General features: G+C 46.7%; 1 protein-coding gene across 1 annotated transcript in view; it reads right to left on the bottom strand.

Annotated features, from left to right (window-relative positions):
* BRINP2 (BMP/retinoic acid inducible neural specific 2) overlaps positions 1-2627 on the bottom strand; it is an 86774-nt gene extending 84147 nt beyond the window's left edge. Inside the window, exon 1 of the mRNA XM_083621596.1 lies at positions 2608-2627. The gene's annotated coding sequence lies outside the window, so the exon portion shown is untranslated. The remainder of the gene's footprint in view (positions 1-2607) is intronic.
* Positions 2628-20343: the final 17716 nt, after the last annotated feature.

Here is a 20343-nt window from a genome sequence, read left to right as displayed (position 1 = left end):
TGTACATCTGACTGATTAATATCATTTCTATTAATTGCAGAACCCGAGTTCTCTTGATGCATAATTTGACTGGGAGGTGGAAGGGAGTGCAATACGAACAGCCAGGTCTGTAGGCCAGTATTTTAATGATCTGCACATTTAAGCTCCTCTTTAACACTGTCCATTTTTCCGGTGTTCATGCGATGGAAGCACAATCCACAAGGGAGTTCTCCTGCACAAGCCCCATTTTCCTGAGTGAGAATTACCTTGCATTGCTCCCATTCTGTTCGAGGAGAACTGTGCAGTAGAATTTCCACGTGGCTTGAGCTCCAAATCTGTAATACAATGTGTGTGTGTGTGTAACAATCTAGCAGCAGCATATTATTATTATTGACATTCTGGGGTGTCATTGTCAACCTGATTATGACTTTTAGACACCCTTGTACTATTATTATCCAGATTGCACCTTTCACAGCTGAGAAGCCCAGACTATTTAAGACTGACAAGAGACTGATGCTTACAAAAAGAGACATGCGCACACACTACATTTTGCCAGAGGTACTACTGAAGGTGTGGGCAGACCCTACCCCACCCTGATGCTTCAGACCACAATCACCTATATCTCTTATCTACCCGTTAAGTCACAAGTGCTATAATGAATTAAATGGTCCTATATACTGACTGCTTATTCATCTTTGAATGTATCCAAAACAAAGCCTTTGGATCTTGCTGAATGCGGCTCCCCACCTCTTGAAATCCAAAAATGGCATCCACCTGGTCCCTGTACCTAGAGAAGAGCAAGCACACTTTGGTGTAGTAATTCAGTAGACCTAAGCCATAAACTGCCAGGGAACAATTGGTGCACTTTTTCATAGATTACAGATAGCTGAAGACTATTTATTTCTCAATTCAAACTGTATACATGCTATACGCTTATATCTTGGGGAAAATATTTTGGAGTGTGTAAGAAGGTCCATCCTTCAGTGCACCACTGTTTTGGAAGAGCCCCCATGAAATATATGTGTCTCTCCTTATTGGAGATACAGCAAGCAGCCTTTCTTTGTAGGCAACTGTTGCATTTCCACATCTGGAGTGCCTGAATCGTCCAATCAGGCCCAATGCAAGACTGTGTCAGAATAGCCAACGCCCCAACAGAGGCTGCCATTGTAAAGGAACAGTGAACCAATCAGAGATGCAGCAGGCGGCTTAACTTGAGAACGAGAATTTGTATGGGAATGAATAACTATGGGGAAATTGGAATTTTGGCAGGTGCTGAATGTCATGCAAGGATGAGAGGAGCCTTTCCACCCAGGGCCCTCCGTTCTACAAGGTTATCAAGGTATGGTGGTCCTCCTCCTCTTGCTTCTAATGCTGTGATGCAGAGGTCTGGTTGCTCTTGCAACAGTCCTGAGAATCCCGGCTTAATTTTATAAAAATGAAAATAGAAAATTAGCTTTCCTTGTTGCACCAAGGTCAAATGTGGCCCTTGGAACCAAACAAGTCCAAGTGATGGTAACACCAGGCCCCAGTCCATCTATTTGGCAGATGAGACATTTGTCCCAGTTGCTGGATCAGCCAGCAGTTTTCAAACCAGCATGTGAGGAACAGCAGTCAGAAACTGTACAAAAGAAAGAGCCAGAGGGGGAATATCTGTGTTTGCGGATGGGTAATTGAAAAAGAAGGGGTGCATCACACAACATTACAAAGACCACAGGCCTGTGTAGTTTGGGGAAAGAGGGCACCTACCCTCAGATAAATCAATGCTTTGGGGGCACAAGACCAGATTCAACAACGTATAAGGAATTCTCTGTCAAACTGGCAGGCTTTATTACTGTCTGTAAATGTTACAGCGTCTCCAAAGCCATCATGGAAGCAGAGAAAACCATGAGAGAGTGGTCAGCTTTACTCTACCACACACAAGTGGGTGTGATGAATAATCACATATGCTGCACTGTTACAAGCCATAGGTCATCCATCCTCAACTGCAAAGTGGCCAGTTATTTTTTATTTTAATTTATTTATTAAATTTGTATACTGTCCTTCATCCGTAGATCTCAGGGAGGTTTACAGCATAAAAATACAAGATAAATACACAAAATGCATAATATAAACTAGAATAAAAAGAAAAAAACACAAACCAACACACACACAGACCCCTGCTATTAAGGAACAGGGAAGAAGTAAACAACTGATTTGGTCTTGGCAGAATTGGATGTGTACCCATTACTCTCATGTCCTGACTATTTTTTACAATAAGAATACTTCAGTTATTTAGAGGAATTCGCCAACACCTGCAATACCTATAAACAGGAGATACCATTTATTTCACCAAAAAGATAAACCAAAATCCTTGCTGAAAGTTTGTGCCTATATGAACCCTGGCATTAAACACCCCTAACCTGATAACACGCAGAACTGGTTTAATATCTGGTTTCCATCGCATATTGTTTTCCCCACCCCACTCTTTGTCTTTAACTCTAGATACACAATAGAACGAAGTTCAACACCTCCACCTGCATCTCCATGCTGAAAAACATCACCTGTTGAATTATCAGCCTTATAGGTCATGCATGTTCAAAAGCTCTGGCGGGGGGGGGGGGGCAGGGACAAAACAGGAACAAGACTTACTGCACTGTCTGCCACTCTCATATACTTTCGGCTAGGGAAAGAAGAAGGCAGCCAAAATTTCTCCCTGACATCATCTGCCATCTTCTCTCCTCCCACTTCTCAGCTACGGGGCGTCAGAGCCCTTGCTTTGGGAGATCCTGGCTACCAGGGTATTTGAACTCTTTGCCCTTCGTCCACCTGCAACAGCACAGGAGAGCTTTACAGCCACCCACCTCTCCTCGTTCCATTAAGCTCATACTTAACAGAATGCCTGGTGTGAAGGGAGGCAAAACAACCACTCCACACCACTGCAAGCACTTATGCTTAACAATAGCCTAATGAATTAATTGAAAATGCCCACTGGAGCTGACTAAACCCATGTCATTATGTGTACTTTACTCTCATTTTACATTTATCCCCTCCAAAAGTAGAAGGATGCAAGCCACGTCCTTATTAAGCCAGGGTTTAAGAAAATGTGACCACTTCACACATTTTTAGATATACACCTTAGTGTGCTGTCAAGTATTTATATCGTCCAGGTGTACTCATCAGGGAAGGGTTATTAGCCTCGTCTTCTTATTAAGTGTACACTTGGTGGCAAGCCCAGGTATGCCTAGTCTACATAATGTGTGAAATGATCCTTACATTACATGAAACAAGAGCTGCTGATCTGGTACTGAGCAAACCAATTAAGAAAGGAACTTACATGGAGTCCAGCGGCAAGCTGGACTTTAAAACAGGTATTTCCCTGTAACCCACAAAGCTTGTATTCACATTGCCATGCCAACAACTTGAGCTTATTTTTAAACAGACACAAAACAACTGATTTAAAACAAGAAAAAACCCTTCCATGTTCAGAATTTTAACATCAAGACTTTATTGCGCTCTTATTCTCTGCCGACAACCAGAGAGGGCTAATGTGCAATGTTGGGTGTAAATTTAGTATGGGCAATAAAATATATACATTTCATCCAACTTGCTTATCAACTATGCTCAGTGCTAGCCTGCAGAATGAATTGTTATCGATGGTCTCCACAACTGTGGCTTTCAGGAGGTGGCTGTTCTCAGGACAGAGGCGTATGTACTGAGATTAGACCCAGGATTTCCTCAGAACAGGGCGTCTGATCTTTTGGCATGGTGGAGGAGGGATACAAAAGATGGTTAAATCTGTAGAATCCAAGTGGTTTTACTTCCTTAGCAGAAAAGAAGGGGAGATTTCTTATTCTAACTGAAAGCAGATATTTCGGTGGATCCTATTTTGTCAGCAAAGAGCACTGCAGGGTGGGTGAGCTGATGGGGAATGAAGATTCTGTCTTCTGAACTGAATTGGGAAGGGCTGATTTCCATGGTATCTTAATACTGGGGAAGGAGATGGAATTAGCAGCCCTGAAACTTAGAATGTAGAACTCATGAATTGCATGTTGCCACATGTTCAAGGGCTAACAACCAACCTTTCTGCCACTGCCCCTTCTGGGAGGGGGAAAAAGTTAATTTCATTTGGCCAAACTTCCATTACAATTTGTTTGGCAGCTATAAAAATGGCCAAAACCCTCACCACAACCGAAGATGCTAGGGCTGAAGATTCACCTGGAAGCATCCCCCACCCTCAGGTCCTGACAGGTCCTAACCCATCATCGGGGGGGGGGGGGAGATGGAGGCTGCAGCTACCTGGCCTGGCAATGGACATTCACTCTGCTCATGCTCACAAGCGCTCATGATTACAGGTGCCACGACTGAGCCTTCACATCTGGCTCTGAGCTCCGAGCGAAACTAAGTGCTTCCACCCTCCTTTCTTCCCTATGGCAAATAGGAATCAATCTTGGAATGGGGCTGGGGTGGATACCCCCCCCAACACACAGATTCCCTGCCTGCTTCCACCCCCACCCCACCCCCAATGGAAAACATGCCCTGCAGACACAGACCTGGCTAACCGGGAGCGGCAATTAACCGTGGACTCGATCCGCCGGCATGTCCCCCATCCTCCGCAGCCAACTGCGGCCCGATCCCTACCACGGCCGGATCCCCAGCCTCTCCGGGAGCACTCGGACCCCGCAGGTGCTGCTGCGCAAGAGCCCTGCCAGCTGCCCCCCCCCCTTGCTGGGGGCACCATCCCTGGGACTCCAAGAGAGACAGGTGCGCCATCCCTAGGCACCCCACGCTGCCCGCCCCGACAGTCTGCGGTGCCAGGTCGCTTCCTCTGCCCCGTGCCCTCTTTGCCCCCCGCCGGACCCAGCCCGCGCAGCCCCGGCGAAGGAGAGCTCGCAGGAACTTCGGAGCCTTACCCGGCAGCGCGGAAGGCGGCGGAGAGGCGCAACTCCACGTCGCAATCCAGAGAGGCCGCCGACAGCGGGATCCCGGCGCCGCCGCCTGGCTCTCCTCCTCACAGCCTTCCGGGAGAAGTTGGGCGCGACGGGCGGAGGCATCGACGGCGGCCCTGGGCAGCTGCCCCGCGAGGTCCTGGCCGGCGCAGGCTCCGCCGGGCCGCCGCGCGGGCGCTGCCCCTCCGCATCCCGGGCGGCGCGGCTCCCGCGGAGCGTCGGGGTTGCCTCGGGCGGAGAGCGGGAGAGGCGGGCGGGCGGGCGGGCGAGGGCGGCGGAGCTGGGGCGGAGTAGCGGGGCAGCCGGCGCCTGCCTTCCTTCCTTCGCTCCCTACCTGCCGCTTCCCTTCGGGCTCCGCGGGGGAGGAAGAAGGGGCCCCCGACTCGGGGAGAAGAAGGCGCCCGGCAAGCGGCAAGCCCCGCGGCGCGCCGCCGCCCCCCGGCCCATGCTGGGGCTCTGAGCGCGGCCGCGGCTCTTCCCGGACGCCGCCGAAGCTGCCGGCACCTCGGAGCGCCTCACCTGCCGGCTCCCGCGCGGAAAGTGGCTCCCGGAGCACAAGGCGGCCGGCCTCCCTCCGCCGCCGCCCGCCTCGCTTTGAGGGATGCGGCTCTCGCAGCCAATGGGGTCCTCGCTCGGGCTCCCTGCGCGGCCCTGATTGGCCCGGGAGCCTCGCACCGGGCGGGGGGGGGGGGTTGGCCGTGGATCTCTCTCTCGAGCTGCGGCTCGGCTGCCCCTTCTTGCCTGGCGCCGCGGCGGAGAAGAACTTCTCGCTGCTGCCGCCGCCGCCGCCTTGTTTTGGAGCGAAGAGCTGCTCCGGCTGGGATAGGGCCGGCGGCGGAAGGGTGAAGTCTCGCCTGGCTCGACCGCAGAGGAATCGGAGAGCGGGGGGATTTGGGGTGCTCTCTCTGCTCTCTCGGCCCCTCCTGCTGCTGCTCCTGAAATAGCGAAAGAGATTTGGCTTGGGAAAGGAGCCCGCCGTCGAGAGCAAAGAGAGCAAACGCGAAGCATCAGCCAGACGGATCTTCGCAGGCAGGAGGAAAGCGAGAGCCAGGCGGCGAGAAACTGCTAAAAACCTCTAGCTCTCCAGGGAGAGAGAAGGGCATCGTTGGCTGGTCGGGGCTGTATTTTTTAAATTTATCTTTAGGAGGGTGTTCCGGATGCAGCCTTGCTCTTGTTTGCAAGGGGCAGCCTACAATCAGGAAATGCAAGCAGCCGAGAGAGAGCAGCGAAATGTAGCCCAAAGTACTGTGGACTCCCATTGGGAGAAGTTTGAGCACGTGCCTAACTCTCCCATAAATGGGTTAAAGTCGTCTGGACGGCACCTAACACAAATCCATGCTTCTCCTCCTTCAGTGCACACATTCGGATGCTACCCTTTCCAATACCTTTGTACATATACTTTCTGGTCGCACATGTTCTAAAATCACAGGTCCACAAAAGCACTACATTAAATATGCCTCACCACCACTTGTGTGTAATATCAGGCAAGTCCGTTCCGGGGGCTTAATCCTGCCCGTCGGTTGGTTTAATGTAGCCCCTGTGGCAGTTTCTTTCCTGGGGTAAAATCCTTAAAAAAAAAACCTCAACAATTTCAATCCGTAAAAAAAAAGGTTAACAACTTTGGTCGGCCCTCACGGCCTTTCACTTCATCAAATCTGGCCCTCTTTGAAAAAAGTTTTGACACCACTAAACCTCTTGTGGGTCTCCTTGATTTTGGTGTAGCACAGGAGCCAAATGGCTGAGGTGTGTGATCTGAAAGTTGCTGGTTCAAATCTTAACTCTGCCATGAGTTTATCAGCTGGTGTTAGGCATGCTACTTGTTTGCAATATAAAAACATTTTCCAAGATCCCAGGATTGCAAATATGACCGTTGCAGGGGGCTGGACTAGGAGGCCCTTGGGATCCCTTCTAACTCTACAATTCTACAATTCCTTAATTTGCAGTATGGGGTCTACCCGACAGGGTTGTTGTTTTTTTAAAAAAAGTTTTTATTGACAATTTCAACATAACAAATTATCAAAACATATCATATTCATTATTTTCCCCCTTTTCCCCCCTTCAAACCCTCCCCCCCCGAGACTTCCCACAGCTCCTCTCTCTGATTTCTCAGCACATATTATTCTCCGCATGTTATAAAATTATACATATCCTTACATTATCTATCTACCATGTTATCAACTAATAAATTTGTGTATGTTTATTCAAAACCTGCCAAGGAGTCCAATCATTTTGTTGTCTTTTTAGATAAATTGTAAAAAGCTCCCATTCATCCTTAAAGTCACAGTTGTCCTTGTCCCGCAGTTTGTACGTCAATTTAGCCAGCTCTGTGTAGCTCATCAATTTTTCTTGCCACTCTTCTTTCGTTGGGATTTCCTCATTCTTCCACCCTTGTGCTATCAAGACTCTTGCCGCTGTTGTAGGATACATAAATAAGTTCTTTGTTTTCCTTGGCAGGTCTTGTCCTACCCTACAGGGTTGTTGAGTCTGTGACATAATACGTGTGAATTGTTTAGAAAGCTCTAAAAAGCACTGTGCAAAACTAAGTGTTAAATATTTAGCTCCTACAATGGGCCATTCGGCAGAGCACGAGACTCTTAATCTCCGGGTGGTGGTTTGAGCCCTGTGTTGGGCAAAAGATTCCTGCTTTGCAGGGGTGGACTAGATGACCCTAGTGGTCCCTTCCAACTCTATAATTCTAGGATTGTTGTAATCTTGGGTCGGTGGTTGTCTGCAGTAGGAGAGTGCGGTTTAATGGATCCAGGAGACTGATGGAACAGTCTTAACAAAGTTGCCAAGTATCTCCTTTGCCAGAGAAATTTCAAAGTAAAAAAGCCCACAATGACTAGGAAATAGAGTCTCCTCTAGAAGGCAAAAAGGGACACAAAAACAGGATGTCTTTCTCCCGTGAAGGCTGAAAAATAGGAACTTTGCAGGTGGCAAGGGGCGGGGGAGGGGACACCAACAGCTCTTTAATTGGGGAGAATCATAAGCCCTTTTTATGGCAGAGGAAGAGAACTTTCACTAGTGGGAAAACGTAGCCTCTTTCCCGAATCAGTATTTCCTACATTAATTCAATCCTTTAATTTTTGAAGGGTATTTTCAAGGCTATGGTTGCCTGCGCTTCTAAAAACTCAGAATCCTGCGGGGAGAGAGGAACCGTACCAAGCCGGGAGAGGCCTGGTGGCAGAAATGGGTACATTATATGCTAGCTTATGCAAATGTAGAATACCCAAGATTACTTTAGAAGCTGTTTATTCAGACTTTGTTTATTTGAGATTATTGTGCTTGTATCCCAGCCTCCCTCCAAAGAACCCAGGACTTCACGCAATGGTTCATATATCTCCCCCCACCATGCACACACAACTGCCCTGTGAGGTAGGCTCAGTGAGGGGAAGGGGGAGTAGCAGGACTATGGTCAGGTCACCCAGTGATTTGGGCATGGGTCTCTCTGACCCAAGCCACACAGTGGGCAAGGTTCAGCCTCAGCCCCATCGCCACCCTCTCTCTTTCTTCTTGCTGCAACCTCTAAGTCCACCAAGACAAGAGAAGTCAGATTCAAAACAGTGGCTCAGGATTGGGGGGAAATATACACTTCAGAAGGGACGCGGGTGGCGCTGTGGCTAAACCACAGAGCCTAGGACTTGCCGATCAGAAGGTTGGCGGTTCGAATCCCTGCGACGGGGTGAGCTCCCGTTGCTTGGTCCCTGCTCCTGCCAACCTAGCAGTTCAAAAGCACATCAAAGTGCAAGTAGATAAATAGGTACCGCTCCAGTGGGAAGGTAAACGGTGTTTCTGTGCGCTGCTCTGGTTCACCAGAAGCGGCTTAGTCATGCTGGCCACATGACCTGGAAGCTGTACGCTGGCTCCCTCAGCCAATAAAGTGAGATGAGCGCTGCAACCCCAGAGTTGGTCATGACTGGACCTAATGGTCAGGGGTCCCTTTACCTTTTATACACTTCAGAATATGGATCGTGGCACCTCTAAATTGTGGTTTGCAACCCTTCAGCACCAACGGCCATGATTTCAATTTTGAGAGAGCGCATGGGTGCCAGTCATGGTACGATTGTCATGGAAAGCATGTCACAGCACAACATGGATGCTGTCGAGGGCATTGCGTAACACAAAACTAGTGAGAGTGCTATCATGGTGAAGCCATCCTCATAATTCTATTTCCATACTATAGAAGGCTTAACACAAGTTCCTGGATTTCTGCCTGCCATGCAGCTGTTAAAGACACAAGAAACCTCTTTCCTTCAATGCCAACTCTAAAACAAAGCCTAGGCTGCCATCCTGGACCCACTTACCTGCGAGTAAGCCTCATTAAACACAAATAAACTTGCTTTAAAGTAGATGTGTGTACCATTGTAATGTATGTTAACTATATGGTGAATTCTTAATGTGTTCTGCACATGCCTAAGGTTCTTTGCAAAGTTTTCACACTTTCATGGGGATGGAGGTCTTTAAAATCCACCTACACTTACTGCATAATAGTAGTATTTACAGAAATAACTCCTAAGGGTGTTCTTTATCCCAGATGAACCCACCACAGGAAGGATGAATCCTGGTTGCTAGGGGGAAAGAAAGAGCAAATAACACAAGGAGATTCGAGGGATGGGGAAATAAGTTAGAAGCAATAGGAATCTAAGTTGGGGTGCACTAAGGGGGGTTAGGAGGCAGAAGTTCTTTAGGGCTCCAGGGACCCCTATTGCCTGGTGTTCAAATGCTTGGGTATCCAAGGAAGGTCTTCAGGGGCACCAGGTTGGGGACTAGAGAGACTTGAGCTGCTTCCTGAGCAGTCATATTTTGGGGCGGGATTCAGTTAAAGGTAAAGGGACCCCTGACCATTAGGTCCAGTCATGGCCGACTCTGGGGTTGCGGCGGTCATCTCGCTTTACTGGCCAAGGGAGCCGGCGTACAGCTTCCGGGTCATGTGGCCAGCATGACTAAGACGCTTCTGGCGAACCAGAAAGCAGTGCATGGAAACGCTGTTTACCTTCCCGCCAGAGCGGTACCTATTTATCTACTTGCACTTTGATGTGCTTTCAAACTGCTAGGTTGGCAGCAGTGGGACCGAGGAACGGGAGCTCACCCCGTCGTGGGGATTTGAACTGCCGACCTTCTGATTGGCAAGCCCTAGGCTCTGTGGTTTAGACCACAGTGCATATCAGCAAATTCAGGTTGCCCAATTGGAGCAAATACCTGCCCCCCCATTGGATTTTTTGTGAAGGCAAAATACTTTGGAAAGTGCAGGATAGCTCTTGTTTGATACAACACCATAAAACTTTCCTGCACACAAATCAGAACAGGTGCTCGGTGAACGGAATTGTATGGAAGCAGGTCTTGCATCTTAAAAGTAACAGCTGTCATAGGAGCCAACTCCTAAGGGCCGTAGGGACTTTGGTCCCCACAATAAAACATTTGAGGGGGCCGGGCCCCACATAGTTGATGGGCATTCCCATTCAAATGTTGTGTGTGCACTGCATCATGTGATTGATTGTGTGGGGTGGGCCTTACCTGGGCCCCCACAATATTTTATTAAAGTTGGCACCCCTGACATCTATAGTTCTATAGTGCCAGAACTCCACCCCACCCTCCAAATGGATACAGACCTAAATAAATACTCCCTTGTTCCCCATTGTTGGTCACTAGCAGATCATGAAGGGGCTATTGCTGCATCTTTCAGATAAAGAGCATGATAACAACATTTTCCTGTAGAGGTGAGAGAAGAGCCCCTCAGTGTTGTTATTTTAGGGTCAGTTAACAACTGAAAGGCCTTGGGCCAAGTTTGGCCTCCTGGGAAGCAATATTTGGCTCCTCAGGTTGTCAACCTAAAGGCAAAATGCATAAGGGGACATTCTGTAGCAACAGAATTGCTGTCAGAATGCATTAGGGTGGGAGGGCATCAGTGGCGTAGCGTGGGGGGTGCAGGGGGGGCCGGCCGCACCGGGCGCAACATCTGGGGGTTAGGGGGCGCAAATCCACGGGTTAGGGGGCGCAAATTACTTGCCTTGCCCCGGGTGCTGACAACCCACACTACGCCACTGGAGGGCATTGAGACCCTGTCTATTACCCCTCATTCTCTTCTCAAAGACTGGTAAAACACCGTCACAGCCCCGGTCTTAGAATGTCAAAAATGGCACAACAAAATCTCCCTGTTTCCCCCTTTCTTTCTCAAATATAAGAGGAAGAAGAAGCTAAGATATCAACTTGAGCAGAGGGAGGTGAGAAGAGCGCTTTGATTCTGCCTGGGAAGCAAAGGACAGTGGTGAAGATTAAGGCTTTGGAAGGTCTGGGAACAGAGACGATTCGGAGATTTAGGGGACATCAAAGAATTAAACATTAGGATTAGCCAAGTGGCTCATGGGAACCAGATGTTCAGAATGTAAGGGAAAGGACAAAAAGTTTTGGCTACATGCTCTGTTTTTCCTTTCTTCCCCACACCTCCTCCTTTTGCTTCTGACCTTGACTTCTTACAAAGCAAAGCTGCCCATTGATATAAACAGAAATCTGTAAACCGTGGGGAGTTTTGGGTTGTTGGCTGTTGGCTTTTGTTTTGTTTTTTTTTAATAAGAAGGAAATTCAGGGTTAGTTGGTAGTTTTTGGATTTGAAAATGGGAAAGGGAGGGCCAGGACATACTCTTTGAGACCTATTTCCAAATACATATGCGACGGCGTCCAACATGCTACTGAGGATCACTGCAGATGGTGACAGCAGCCACGAAATTAAAAGACCCCTGCTTCTTGGGAGAAAAGGAATGACAAACCTAGACAGCATCTTAAAAAGCAGAGACATCACCTTGCCAACAAAGGTCCGTATAGTTAAAGCTATGGTTTTCCCAGTAGTGATGTATGGAAGTGAGAGCTGGACCATAAAGAAGGCTGATCGCCAAAGAATTGATGCTTTTGAATTCTGGTGCTGGAGGAGACTCTTGAGAGTCCCATGGACTGCAAGAAGATCAAACCGATCCATTCTGAAGGAAATCAGCCCTGAGTGCTCAGTGGAAGGACAGATCCTGAAGCTGAGGCTCCAATACTTTGGCCACCTCATGAGAAGAGAAGACTCCCTGGAAAAGACCCTGATGTTGGGAAAGATGGAGAGCACATGGAGAAGGGGACGACAGAGGATGAGATGGTTGGATAGTGTTCTCGAAGCTACCAGCATGAGTTCGACCAAACTGCAGTGGAAGACAGGAGTGCCTGGCGTGCTCTGGTCCATGGGGTCATGAAGAGTCGGACATGACTAAACGACTAAACAACAACAAGATTAGTCTATACAAGTGTGGGAACGAAGCAGTGATGAAAGAGGGCAGACCACACAGCTCTTGCCAGTTGCTGGGCAATTCACATCCACATCCCTCTCTGAGCTTAGAATACCTAGCAACACTTCAGGGAGTGCCAGGGGGAAAGGGATCAGTCAGTTTAATGGGGGGAAGTTATCCATTATCTGAATAACTGGGAGGTTCCCCAAGACCAAGACCAAAGAGGCAATGTGAGGTGACTGCCTCAGGTGGGAGGATCCACACGGGCAGCAGAGCCAGATTGAGATCTTGATTCCCCTTCTTCTCTGGTGAGGAACATGGAGTGGGTGACACCATTTTGTGGTTCTCCTCAGGTGCCTTGCCCTCGACTCCTTTACTAGGGCCTAGAGCAGGCTTCCTCAACCTTGGGCCTCCAGATGTTTTTGGCCTACAACTCCCATGATCCCTAGCTAGCAGGACCAGTGGCCAGGAATGATGGGAACTGTAGTCTCAAAACATCTGGAGGCCCAAGGTTGAGGAAGCCTGGCCTAGAGGAGCTCTGGGTGATGTGGAACCCAAGCCCCACACTGTCGATATTGTACATCTTTGGGGAATGGGAGTAGAACTTTCTGCTCCAACCTAAGGTGAGATTTACTTTGCCTTTAGCTTGCAATGCAGGGCTTTATATATGGAGGATAGTTCTATTAGCTACCACTAACCTTGAGAGCTAAATGGAACTTCCATGCTCAAGAGGCACACACCGCGGAACCCTAGGAAATAGCAACAGTGAGAAATCTACACCTCAAAATCTAAATTTCAAAAGCTGGCCAGATCCCAAATTCATAAGAAATGTTGACTCTTATTTTGCACCCCATCCCCTAATGAAACAGATCCAGCAATGCTTAAATTACATGTAGACAAGGTGTCAGTCACAGTGGCAGGCCTTGTTGGCTCTCACCAATTCAGATAGCAGTAATTAATTTATAACATAGATGCTTCTGGAGGGTAAAAGTAAAGACAGAAAGAAAGGATGTGTCAGGGAATAACTTTTTCTTTATGACAACAGTTGAACAGGCATTCTTCATCCTCCTGTGCCTACAAGGGCTTCTCCTTATTTGGTGAAGAAAATGACTAATGTAGCAGAGTTGATGACCTTGGCTATGTTGACACCTCCAGGCTGAGTACAGGGGATGACCAATTGTTAAGAGAGCATCTCCTGCCTATTGAGCCAGAGTTGCTTGTTGACCTTGGTGCAGGCACAGTTCTGTCTGAATTGTTTAATTGTAGCCTCAGTGTTTTAAAGGCACCTGAAGAATGACCCAATACACAATGCCTGATGTATTAACCTTGCTCATACATAGAACAATTGATAACCTCTTTGTTATCTTCATTGCTCACCAGTTTGCCTACATCCTTCTTAAGAATTATGTATGTGGCTCCTGTCTTCCCTGACCATTTACTGCGCTGGCCAGGGCTGATGGGGTTGGGGGCTATAGGCTGTGTGTGTGTGTGTGTATGGTGGGGAGAGCCTGGTTGTTGCAATGTATTCTTTCATTTCTTACAATTATTCTGTTATTGTAATTAAATTATCTCTTCGGTTTCTGCCAATATATGGGAGAGTTCTGTCCAAGGGGTGCACTGGTGGTTCCACACACCAGCCAGGCTTGCCCATATCTTGGGTCTAGAGTCAAACAGCTGCTGGGGGAGCTGTCCAGATGTGGACACTTATTGGTCTGTGTTCTGGGGTGGACACCTTGCTTCTGTTTTCTGGGTCTGAGTGCTGGGGGAACATACCACCCCACTAGCATTGGCTGCAAGCACCCCATTGCCATTTTGCTTCTTAATGATTTTATGTTGTGTCTTTGTAAGGTTCTCTTTCAATGTGTGCTTTTTTTGTCCTGATGATCTTTTTAGACATACTGTACATGTTATATGAATATATATAATATTCTGAGAACTGCTTAGAGCACAAAGTATTTGTGGAAAATGAAGTACTGTATATAAATAAACTGAGTTTGCCCACATAATTAAAAAAATGAACAATTATTCTGAATGTTATCTAGCTTGTGCCATATTGCAAACAAAGGGAAGTGGTCAGACACTTACAGCAAATCCATCCCAAAAAATCAGAGAACATCAAATGAGAATAACAAGTAATGCTATGGAGCATCAGAGTTTTGCACTGTTTGAAAAGCAGTATTTAATATGGTTGTTTTAAGTGGTGCTGTGGTCTAAACCACTGAGCCTCTTGAGCTTGCTGATCGGAAGGATGGCGGTTCGAATCCACGAGACTGGGTGACCTCCCGTTTCTCTGTCCCAGTGCCTGCCAACCTAGCAGTTCGAAAGCATGCCAGTGCAAGTAGATAAATAGGTACCACTGTGGCAGGAAGGTAAACGGTGTTTCCGTGCACTCTGGTTTCCATTACGGTGTTCCGTTGTGCCAGAAGCGGTTTAGTCGTGATGGCCCCATGACCTGGAAATCTGTCTATGGACAAACACCGGCTCCCTCGGCCTGAAACAAGATGAGCGCCGCAACCCCATAGTCGCCTTTGACTGGACTTAACCGTCCAGAGGTCCTTTACTTTTACATTTAAGTGTTAGATTAAACTATAAAGCCCTTTGCAGCCTTAAGCCACCACACCCTAGGTCATCACCACAGTAATAGTCAGCATTCTGAATTGTGTTTAAAAGCTAAAATGCAGTCAGTGCAGTTGTGCCGAAACAAGTGTCCCAACTTCTCGACTCACAGCTCCAGCAAGCACACAAGCAGCTTCTGAATCATCTTCAAAGGCAGATTGCAATAATCTAACCTGGAGCCTATCAAAGAATGCGGAAATCTGACTGGGACATCATTGTGGAGCTGCGGCTGGTTTTGCACCATCTTTTATTTATATATTTCAATTTAATTTACAGTATATCTCTCCTCCTAACAGGTCAGAGTGAATGAGACTGAAACACAAAGAGATTGGGGGTGGGGTGGGAAATAAATTGGTGCGTTAAGTTGCTTAGAATAAAACCTAGAAACTTAATTTTCATTTCTAACCCTAGACATTTTTGCACCTGAAGCAAAAAGTTGAAAAGATCCTCTCTTTGATATTCGCTGGAGCTTTTAGAATTATTATTTTAAAGCACGTACAGACTGAACTCAAGAAAATACTGTGCCCTGTGAAACTTGATGCATGAAATGTTGGTTCCATGTTGCTTCATTTGCAAAGGAGAGACAAGTGCAGATGCCGGAGCAGCAAATCGTTACCATAAAATTGTTCCAGGAGCTGATCCAGGGTTTTGTTTCCATTGGGAAAATTGAGGCACAGGGGAAGCTAGTCTCTTTAAGAAATGTGGTTTATTGTAAGATGTATTTACACCTGGAGTCTTCAGTGGAGGGGGTGCTGAACATTATACGCCAAGCGTGTTGCTCCTTGCCCCTCTCATAGCTTCAGAAGCTTGGGTCCAAAGTAGTAGTCAGTCATGACTCCCCATTTCTTGGTGCAACCTCCTCCAGCCAGCGCCAATATGGTTCTGCTGACTTCCTCCTCCTTGTTCCCAGAACACATTTAGATTTCAAAAAGGACAAATTTTCCTGTGACATCATGCCCCCCACTGTCACCTTGGCAACCTTTGAAATCTCCTTTTTTTGTCCACTCCTCCCAGCAGAAGGGAGGGATGGCCTTTGCATTGCCAATTGTCTTAAACAGTCCAGCACCTGGCTCCCCATTGTTTCTCAGTGGCTCTGCACTTAGCTACCCAGCCAGGCTAGTTTGCATAAGCTAAGCCAGGAATTTATTGCCTGCCGCAGTTATGCAGCTTGTATTTCCCTTCATGTCCCAAATATTAATGAAATACTGCTGTTTATTAATTTCTACCATTAACTAACAAGACTCTGGTACCCTAGATCCATGACAATATCCTCCTGGCATTGCCCCTTGTTGTCAGGATGTGAGTCACTAAAGCTTTTGGATAGTCATTAATGGCAGACCTGCATAGAGTGCATTAAAGCAATCTTGCCTCAAGGTTCTGAAAGCATTAATTATGTTCATAGTGTCTCCACCTAAAAAAAACCCAAGATTTGCAGTCTCCTCACCTTAGAGAGTCGGTAAAAAAACCTCTCCTTTCCAGGAGAGGCCTTCAGAGGTGCTTCTGAGGAATAAGCAGAAGTGGAGTGAGCGTGGTAAACTGCCCTCCTGCCCTTTGTAAATAACACCCCCATTTAATTTTAATCTCTGGAATACAGATTTTAGCTGAAGGAGTGCTTTTTTTAATGTAAATAAGTTTATAGGGAATTTTTAATTACATCTGCTTCTTCATGCGGATGTGGCATATGTTGTTGTTGTTGTTGTTAACTTTGCTGTCTGGTATTTGACTGCAATAAAGATTGATTGGTTCATTCATTCATTGAGCCCTATTTAAGAAAGGGCTTAACTTCATGAGGATTGTACTGTTCTTTTGCCCTGACCATTAAAGGAATAACAGAGTTATGCCATGAAAAGGCCACTGTATGTATGTATATATGTATGTAAGTATTTATTTATTTAGCAAAAAAATATGCCACTTGATTGTAAAAAGAAGAAGAAGAAGAAGAAGAAGAAGAAGAAGAAGAAGAAGAAGCAGCAGCAGCAGCAGCAGCATCTCCCAAACCTAAGTGATCTGGCATCTTTATAGTTTTGTACAGTTAACGAACCAACCAACCTTGAATTTATTCTACTGTACTCACAGTTGAGCTATTAAAATGGCACATTAATTGAGTCCAGTTCTGTGGTCTCATTTGACTATTGTTCTAAGTTGGAGTCAGGACAAGTATGTCTAAAAGGACGAGATAGTTATAACTGTTAAGTTTTAAAAGTGGGTTGCTGAAAGGGCTGTAGCTGAGTTGTAGAAGACATACTTTGAATGTAAAAAGGCCCAGGTGGTTCAATCCCTTGGTATCTCCAGGTAGGGCTTGGAACGACTCCTGCCCCAATCCCTATAAAGCCACCGCTGGATCATGCTGACAATATTTAACTAGATGGACCAATGACCTGGCTTTCTACAATGCAGCTTCCAGGGTCCTTCCCTATGTTACATTCCCAACTCTCAAATACTCTGCTCTGGGAATGTGACGTAACCAGGCTCCAGAAATAACGGAGGGCTCAAGCTGCCAAGACAGATGGGGCAACTGGCTGTGAAGTCCATGGACAGGCAAAAGGCCAAAACCAGAGCAGAAGGCCAAGAGGTGAATATGAGACAATAGGACAAGTTGTGAGAAGCCGATGGGTGAAAAGGCAGGCATGGGGATTGCCTAATAAGAGTCAATATGGAAGTGAGTGCCCTTGCTGATCAACTTGTTGCTCAGACTGAAGGGCACCAAGAAGCCATGAAGACTTTGTGGAAGCAAAATGTTATTGGTTCCCCATGATCACCTGACTCCCTAGCTAGTGTAGTGCCACTTAAGAGATTTCTGCTTGGTAGCTTGAACTGCCCATGGTCTCTTCTTTTTGACCAGCTGCCCCAGTAGTGAAGAAAGGACCAAAGATTCTTGGGCTTGAGCGAGGAACCTCATTGTGGCTTGACAAACAGTCTGAGACAGGTTGTGTTAAAACTTCAAGCTGTCTTCACATGAAGAAAGGAATAGCTTTGTACATAAAGAAGGCAACTCTATTGTGTGCTGCCTCTTTAAGGAAGAAGGCTGAGAGTCTTCTGGGTGAGACGGACAGGCGGAGATGTAAATACACTTGAAGAAAAGTTTCTGTTTTGCAGGAAGATACATCCAGGGCTACTAACATGAGTTTGACCAAACTGCAGGAGGCAGTGGAAGACAGGAGTGCCTGGCGTGCTCTGGTCTGTAGAGTCACAAAGAGTCAGACACGACTAAATGACTAAACAACAACAACAACATCCGTGGGGTTTCACGCAGTTTGATTTTTTCAGACAAATTCTGTAACTTTTTCTGTTTTTATCAGAATTGGATACAACGGGAAGCATGGTCATCCCTAAAGCCTGCCCAATTTCAGAACGATGACTGCAGTGGTTCTCCCACAAGGTCAGATTTGCATAATATCTGTAATAATGAAACAGAGGAGAGCATACCTTCCAAGTATCCCGATTCTCCCGTGAAAGTCCTAGAATTACAGAATGTCCCTATTTCCTCTGGCAGCTCCACCTGCACTGAGCTTGGGGAGGGGGATGAGCCAGAGTTTGTCCCGAATAGTGGCAGCAATGGCAGTGCTAGCTGCAAAGGAGCATCCTGTTGCCTCTCCATGGCCACTGCTGCTGACCTCGTCACTTGGGCAGCTCATAGCGGCTGCTGGAGAAGGAGAGGCTGCTGCCATTGAGGCCCAACCCTGAGTGAAGCACCAGCTCTGTGGAGCAAGCAGAGGGCAGGGCTGCCCTGGGTGGGAAGAAAGGGGCAGCAGAGCGGAGCACAAGGAGTCTTGATTATTATTATTATTATTATTATATTATTATTATTAAAGAAAAGCTTTGTGCATCCACGTCTAATCTTGTCCCTTTCTTAAATGTATTTATTGGTGTGTGTTTTTCTTTTTGTAAATCCACTAAAGAATAAAATGCAATAAAACTGGGGTTTTCTCGGGACAGTGGAGGGGGTGTTTGCTGTTTCGTGTAGTTGGTCCAGTGGCACTCGCCCTTCTCCTGATCGAAAGCGCTCTTGTGTTTAAAAAAGAATGGGGGAAATTTGTTGTGTATGTGCAGAAATGCAGTAAACACACTGGTACACTGGCAGGTTTAGATTAAGCACTTGTAAGTAGAGTAAAGAATTAGAGAATGTAAAGGTGTACCAAGTGGATAAAAATGATAACAAAATGCAGAGAATGACGTAAGATGTAAAGAAACAATAGAAGGAGGTGGAAGGAAGTCTTGAGGTTTAAAGAACCTCAAAAGAAGGTTTGTAAAATAGTAGGGTTTTTTATTAGAAGTATAAATGTTAGATGGTATCTTTATTTTATTGATTATTATTTTTGGAAATAATTAATAAAAAGTTATTTACAAAAAGAAGAAGTGCTCTTGTGGGGGACAAAAAATGGGGGGAGGGCCTGAAGTGAGGAATATTGGAGCCTAGGGGGGTGGGAATGTTTGTGCCAGTCAGATAATTCCTCTCTCCCAGCCTTCTCCCACTGGTGTTCAACTTCAGGCTAACTCACCTAGGGATCCAGTTGCGTTGCTAAGAGGAAGGGAATAAAGTCAGCCCTGAGCCTCTTCTTGCTGTTTTTTGAAACTTCTCCAAGATCCTCTTGCAGCAGCCTGCGGCACAGAGCTCCCAGAGAGATTTGAGAAAAGCAGCAGGAAGAGGCAAGCATCTCTATGCAGCAGGAGTTGCCGCCTCTTCCTTTCATTCGGCAGCGACTCGGAAGAGAGCCTCTGATTCACCTGCGACTCAGCTATACGGCTGCAAATAAAACGCTTCAAGTGTGTTTTAAGCACGATATACAATGTGACACTAGATGGCGATGGTGAGCCTCATGGGAAATTCAATGTCTTTTTTAAAACCCTTTTTTTAAAAAAGCATTTTCAGAATGGTTTTTTATATGTGCGTAGATTCCACCCTTGTTAGTGGTGTGAGCCAACTCAGAAATGTGAGAACTTTCCCAAATGACCCCAATCTGCCTCGTAATTTGGGATATAAGGCCTAGAATCAGATAATAATAATAATAATAATAATAATAATAATAATAATAATAATTTTATTTATACCCCGCCCTCCCCAGCCAAGACCGGGCTCAGGGCAGCTAGCAACCAATAATAAAAACAAGTTGATTAAAATACAATTTAAAAAACAAGATTAAAATACAACATTAAAACATTAAGATGCAGCCTCTTCACAGGAGGAGAAAGGAAAAAAGAAAGAGGGGGAGGGAATAAAACTGATTCTAAGCCAAAGGCCAGGCGGAACAACTCTGTCTTACAGGCCCTGTGGAAAGAAATCAGATCCTTCAGGGCCCTGGTCTCATGAGGCAGAGCGTTCCACCAGGCCGGGGCCAGTGTTGAGAAGGCCCTAACTCTGGTTGAGGCTAATCTAACTTCCTTAGGGCCCGGGACCTCTAGGGTGTTGCTATTTGTGGACCTTAAGGTCCTCCGTGGGGCATACCAGGAGAGGCGGTCCCGTAGGTATGAGGGTTACCCAAGGGCCACAGCCCTTGCCAGGTCCTGGCAGTAAAGAACCAGCCCCCCCACACACACACATTTGAGTCCTGCACCAACTGGCCCTG

Source organism: Podarcis filfolensis, assembly GCF_964270895.1.
Source record: "Podarcis filfolensis genome assembly, chromosome: 6".
Lineage (NCBI taxonomy): Eukaryota > Metazoa > Chordata > Lepidosauria > Squamata > Lacertidae > Podarcis > Podarcis filfolensis.
This window is presented reverse-complemented; position numbering and strand designations above follow the sequence as displayed.